At 37.4% G+C, this 6270-nt stretch overlaps 1 non-coding gene across 1 annotated transcript; it reads left to right on the top strand.

Annotated features, from left to right (window-relative positions):
- The first annotated feature begins 629 nt into the window (after positions 1 to 629).
- Positions 630 to 733, top strand: LOC148577782 (small nucleolar RNA R71). The gene has a single exon (XR_015903944.1). It is a non-coding gene; the product is annotated as a small nucleolar RNA R71 (small nucleolar RNA).
- Positions 734 to 6270: the final 5537 nt, after the last annotated feature.

Genomic DNA, 6270 nt, shown 5'->3' with positions numbered 1-6270 from the left:
TTTCATTCATGAAACTCACAGTGGCCTTAGATAGATCAGAGACTAAAGTTGCTAAGCTAGATAGATTCTGCTCAGAATTCTCTGTCTGTTGCTGAGTGGATGATGGAAAAGGCTTGCTATTGCTAAACCTGTTTCTTCCACCATTATTAAAGCCTTGTTGAGGCTTTTGTTGATCCTTCCATGAGAGATTTGGGTGATTTCTCGATGAGGGGTTATAGGTATTTCTATAAGATTCACCCATATAATTTACCTCTGCTATTGCAGGGTTCTCAGGATCATAAGCTTCTTCTTCAGAAGATGCCTCTTGAGTACTGTTGGATGCAGCTTGCATTCCATTCAGACTCTGAGAAATCATATTAACTTGCTGAGTCAATATTTTATTCTGAGCCAATATGACATTTAGAGTATCAATTTCAAGAACTCCCTTCTTCTGAGGCGTCCCATTACTCACAGGATTCCTCTCAGAAGTGTAGATGAACTGGTTATTAGCAACCATGTCAATAAGTTCTTGAGCTTCTGTAGGTGTTTTCTTTAGGTGAATGGATCCACCTGCAGAAGTATCCAATGACATCTTAGCTAATTCAGACAGACCATCATCGAATATATCTAGGATGGTCCATTCTGAAAGCATGTCAGAATGACACTTTTTGGTCAGTTGCTTGTAGCTCTCCCAAGCTTCATAGAGGGATTCACCTTCCTTCTGTCTGAAGGTTTGAACATCCACTCTAAGCTTACTAAGCTTTTGAGGAGGAAAGAACTTGGCTAAGAAAGCCGTGACCAGCTTATCCCAAGAGTTCAGGCTATCTTTGGGTTGAGAGTCTAACCATATTCTAGCTCTGTCTCTCACAGCAAAAGGGAAAAGCATGAGCCTGTAGACTTCCGGATCTACTCCATTAGTCTTAACAATATCACATATCTGCAAGAATTCAGTTAAGAACTGAAAAGGATCTTCAGATGGAAGTCCATAAAACTTGCAGTTTTGTTGCATCAGAGAAACTAATTGAGGTTTCAGCCCAAAATTGTTTACTCCAATGGCAGGAATTGAGATGCTTCTTCCATGTAAGTTGGAATTAGGTGCAGTAAAGTCACCAAGCATCCTCCTTGCATTATTATTATTTTCGGCTTCCATCTCCTCTTCTTGTTCGAAAATTTCTGTAAGGTTATCTCTGGATTGTTGTATTTTAGCTTCTCTTAGTTTCCTCTTCAGAGTCCTTTCAGGTTCAGGGTCTGCTTCAACAAGAATGTTCTTGTCCTTGCTCCTGCTCATATGAAAAAGAGGGAACAGAAAAATAATAATAATAGGGATCCTTTTTGCCCAGTATAGAGGTTCCCTGTGTGAGTAGAAGAAAAGAAGAAGAGAAAATCTGAACTCAGAGAGAGAGAGGGGGTTCAGATTTTTGGTGAGTGAGGGAGAGATGTTAGTAGATGAATAAATAAATAGAAGGAGATGAGAGAGAAGGATTTTCGAAAATTATTTTTGAAAAATGGTTAGTGATTTTCGAAAATCAAAAAATAAATAAATTTAAATTTAAATTTAAATAATTAATTAATTAAAAAGAATTTTTGAAAAAAAAGGAAGAGATTTTCGAAAATTAGAGAGAGAGGGCTAGTTAGGTAGTTTTGAAAAAGATAAGAAACAAACAAAAAGTCAATTAGTTAGTTGAAAAAGATTTGAAAATCAATTTTGAAAAGATAAGAAGATAGGAAGTTAGAAAAGATATTTTAAAATCAAATTTTTGAAAAAGATAAGATTTTAAAAAAAAAAAGATATGATAGGAAGATATGATTAGAATTAGTTTTGAAAAAGATTTGAATTTTAAAATCAAAATTAATGACTTGACTCACAAGTAATCACATGATATGATTCTAGAACTTAAAGTTTGAATCTTTCTTAACAAGCAAGTAACAAACTTGAAATTTTTGAATCAAAACATTAATTGTTGATAATATTTTCGAAAATTATGAGATAAAATTAAGAAAAAGATTTTTGAAAAATATTTTTGAAATTTTCAAAAATAAATAAGAAAAAAGATTTGATTTTTGAAAAAGATTTTGAAAAAGATAGGATTTTTAATTTGAAAATTTGATTTGACTCATAAGAAACAATTGAATTTTTAAAAATTTTTGAAAAATTCAACTCAAATTTTCGAAATTTATGAGAGAAAAAAGGAAGGATATTTTTTTGATTTTTGAATTTTTAATGATGAAAGAGAAAAACATGAAAAAGACTCAATGCATGAAAATCAAAACAATGAATGCATGCAAGAATGCTATGAATGTCAAGATGAACACCAAGAACACTTTGAAGATCATGATGAACATCAAGAACATATTTTTGAAAAAATTTTATATGCAAAGAAAACACGCAAGACACCAAACTTAGAAATCTTTCATGTTCAGACACCATGAATGCAAAAATGCACATGAAAAACAAGAAAAGACACAAAACAAGAAAACATCAAGATCAAACAAGAAGACTTACCAAGAACAACTTGAAGATCATGAAGAACTCTATGAATGCATGATTTTTCAAAAAATGCAAAATGAATATGCAATTGACACCAAACTTAAAATCTGACTCAAGACTTAAACAAGAAACAAAAATTTTTTTTTATTTTTATGATTTTATGATTTTTTTGGATTTTTCGAAAATTAATGTGAAAAAGAAAAATAAGGATTCCAAAATTTTTAATGTGAATTCCAGGAGTCTTGCACTCTTAGTCTAAAGCTCCAATCTGAGGGTTAGACATGGCTTAATAGCCAGCCAAGCTTTAGAAGATACAAATCAGTCATACAACAGCAGGTGGATTAGGAACAGCTAGCTTGCTCTTGTGATGATGGTTTGGAAGCCTAAGTCCAAAAGAATTTAGACATAGCTTTACAGCCAGCCAGGCTTCAACATGCTTCATGAAACACTAGAATTCACTCTTAAAAATTCTGAAATAATTTTCGAAAACAAAGGGAAAATTTTTTTGAAAGATTTTTGAAAATAAAACAAAAAAAAATTACCTAATCTGAGCAACAAGATGAACCGTCAGTTGTCCAAACTCGAACAATCCCCGGCAACGGCGCCAAAAACTTGGTATGCGAAATTGTTACTCTGAGGTTGTAAAATTTGTTGTTCATTCTCTCCCTGGCAACGGCGCCAATAATTGGTGCACCATACCATGGTCCAAACATAACTTCACAACATCGCACAACTAACCAGCAAGTGCACTGGGTCGTCCAAGTAATAAAACCTTACGTGAGTAAGGGTCGATCCCACGGAGATTGTTGGTATGAAGCAAGCTACGGTCATCTTGTAAATCTCAGTCAGGCGGATATCAAATGGTTATAGTATTTTCAAATAATAATGACAAATAAATAGAAAATAAAGATAAAAATACTTATGTAAATCATTGGTGAGAATTTCAGATAAGCGCATAGAGATGCTTTCGTTCCTCTGAACCTCTGCTTTCCTGCTGTCTTCATCCAATCCTTCCTACTCCTTTCCATGGCAAGCTTTATGTAAGGGCATCACCGTTGTCAATGGCTACATCCCATCCTCTCTGTGAAAATGGTCCAAATGCTCTGTCACGGCATGGCTAATCATCTGGAGGTTCCCGATCATACTGGAATAGGATTTACTATCCTTTTGCGTCTGTCACTACGCCCAGCACTCGCGAGTTTGAAGTTCGTCACAGCCATTCCTTCCCAGATCCTACTCGGAATACCACAGACAAGGTTTAGACTTTCCGGATCTCAGGAATGGCCATCCATGGGTTCTAACTTATACCACGAGGATTCTAATAACTCAGACTCGGTCCCCTGTATTAGATATCCAAGAGATATTCATTCTAGCTTGTTTGCATGTAGAACAGAAGTGTTTGTCAGGCACGCGTTCATAAGTGAGAATGATGATGAGCGTCACATAATCATCACATTCATCATGTTCTTGGGTGCGAATGGATATCTTAGAAGTGGAATAAGTTGAATTGAATAGAAAATAGTAGTACTTTGCATTAAATCATGAGGAACAGCAGAGCTCCACACCTTAATCTATGGAGTGTAGAAACTCTACCATTGAAAATACATAAGTGAAAGGTTCAGGCATGGCCGAGAGGCCAGCCCCCAAAATGTGATCACGGGATCAAAAATACAATCCAGGATGTCTAATACAATAGTAAAAAGTCCTATTTATACTAAACTAGCTACTAGGGTTTACAGAAGTAAGTAATTGATGCATAAATCCACTTCCGCGGCCCACTTGGTGTGTGCTTGGGCTGAGCTTTAGCTTTCCACGTGCAGAGGCTTCTTTTGGAGCTGAACGCCAAGTTGTAACGTGTTTTTGGGGTTCAACTCTGGTTTGTGACGTGTTTCTGGCGTTTAACTCCAGACTGCAGCGTAGAACTGGCGTTCAACGCCCTTTTGTGTCGTCTAAACTCGACCAAAGTATGGACTATTATATATTGCTGGAAAGCCCTGGATGTCTACTTTCCAACGCAATTTGAAGCGCGCCATGTTGATTTCTGTAGTTCCAGAAAATCCACTTTGAGTGCAGGGAGGTCAGAATCCAACAACATCAGCAGTCCTTCTTCAACCTCTGAATCTGATTTTTGCTCAAGTCCCTCAATTTCAGCCAGAAAATACCTGAAATCACAGAAAAACACACAAACTCATAGTAAAGTCCAGAAATATGAATTTAACATAAAAACTAATGAAAACATCCCTAAAAGTAACTAGATTCTACTAAAAACATACTAAAAATAATGCCAAAAATCGTATAAATTATCCGCTCATCAGCACACATTTTAACAGTAGTGTTAAAATCCCTCTCTTGTATAGAGTATTATTTATGATGGTGTAGTATTGTGCTTCCCGTTTTAACTTCTTTGCCTCCTTCTTATCTGTAGGGAGTGTTTCTGTTTTGAGGTAATTAATTATGGGAGTCATCCATCCTTGATCCAGACCTGTTATGGATAGGACCTTTTCTTCTTACGAGATTGACGGGTTCCGCAGCATCTCTTGGATGAGGCTTATATTGTTGCCCTCTGGTTTGGTGCTGGCTAGTTTTGAGAGTGCATCAGCTCGAGCATTCTGTTCTCGGGGTATGTGGCGGACCTCATATTTCCTGAGTTGTCCGAGCTATTCCTTTGTTTTGTCCAAGTATTTTTTCATGGTGGGATCATTGGCTTGGTAACTCCCTGCTATTTGTGAGGTGACTATCTGTGAGTCACTGAAGATGATAAGCTTTTAAGCTCCAACCTCCTTAGTCAGCTTCAAACCAGCTAGTAGTCCCTCATACTCAGCTTGGTTGTTTGAGGTAGGGAACCCAAATTTGAGGGAAAGTTTGATTTGGGTTCTCTAGTTTCTTTTAATTATCATTCTTGCGCCACTTCCAGTTTTGTTTGAGGAACCGTCTATGTAGAGATTCCACTCTGTAGGGATTTTCGGGGTATCTGTAAACTCTGTAATGAAGTCGGCCAAATACTGTGATTTGATGGCTGTCCGAGCTTCATATCGAAGGTCGAATTTGGACAACTCGACTGCCTATTGCAAAATTCTTCCTGCTAGATCTGTTTTCTGCAGAATGCCTTTTATGGGCTGGTTGGTCCGAACCTTGATGATGTGGGTTTGGAAATATGGGTGAAGTCTTCGAGATGTTAGTATGAGAGCATAAGCAAATTTTTCTATCTTTTGATAGTTCAATTCGGACCCTTGTAATGCTTTGCTGATGAAGTATACAGGTTGTTGTCCACTGTCATCTTCTCGGACCAGTGCTGAGGCTATTGCCCAATTTCCCACTGCGAGGTACAATACAAGTGGTTCTCCTTCCCGTGGACGAGTTAGGATAAGTGGTCGTCCTAGGAATCTTTTGAAATCCTGGAAGGCCTGCTTGCACTCTGTTGTCCATTCAAACCTTTTTCCCTTTCTTAGAGTGGCGTATAAGGGGAGAGATCTTATTGCTGATCCAGCTAGAAATCTGGACAAGGCTGCCAATCTTCCATTGAGTTGTTGTACCTCTTTAACGCTGGTCGGACTCTTCATATCGAGTATAGCCTTGTATTTATCCGGATTTGCTTCAATTCCCCTTTGTGTGAGCATAAAACCCAAGAATTCGCTGGCTTCTACTGCGAATGTGCATTTTGCAGGGTTAAGTCGCATGCCATGCCTTCTTATAGTGTCGAATACTTGGGTGAGGTCAGACAATAATGACTCCTCACTTTGTGTCTTTATTAACATGTCGTCCACGTAGACTTCCATGACTTTCTCGATGTGGTCTGTGAAGAC

The sequence above is a fragment of the Arachis ipaensis genome, chromosome B1 (genome assembly GCF_059453495.1).
Source record: "Arachis ipaensis isolate K30076 ecotype BB chromosome B1, ASM5945349v1, whole genome shotgun sequence".
NCBI classification, from domain to species: Eukaryota; Viridiplantae; Streptophyta; class Magnoliopsida; order Fabales; family Fabaceae; genus Arachis; species Arachis ipaensis.
This window is presented reverse-complemented; position numbering and strand designations above follow the sequence as displayed.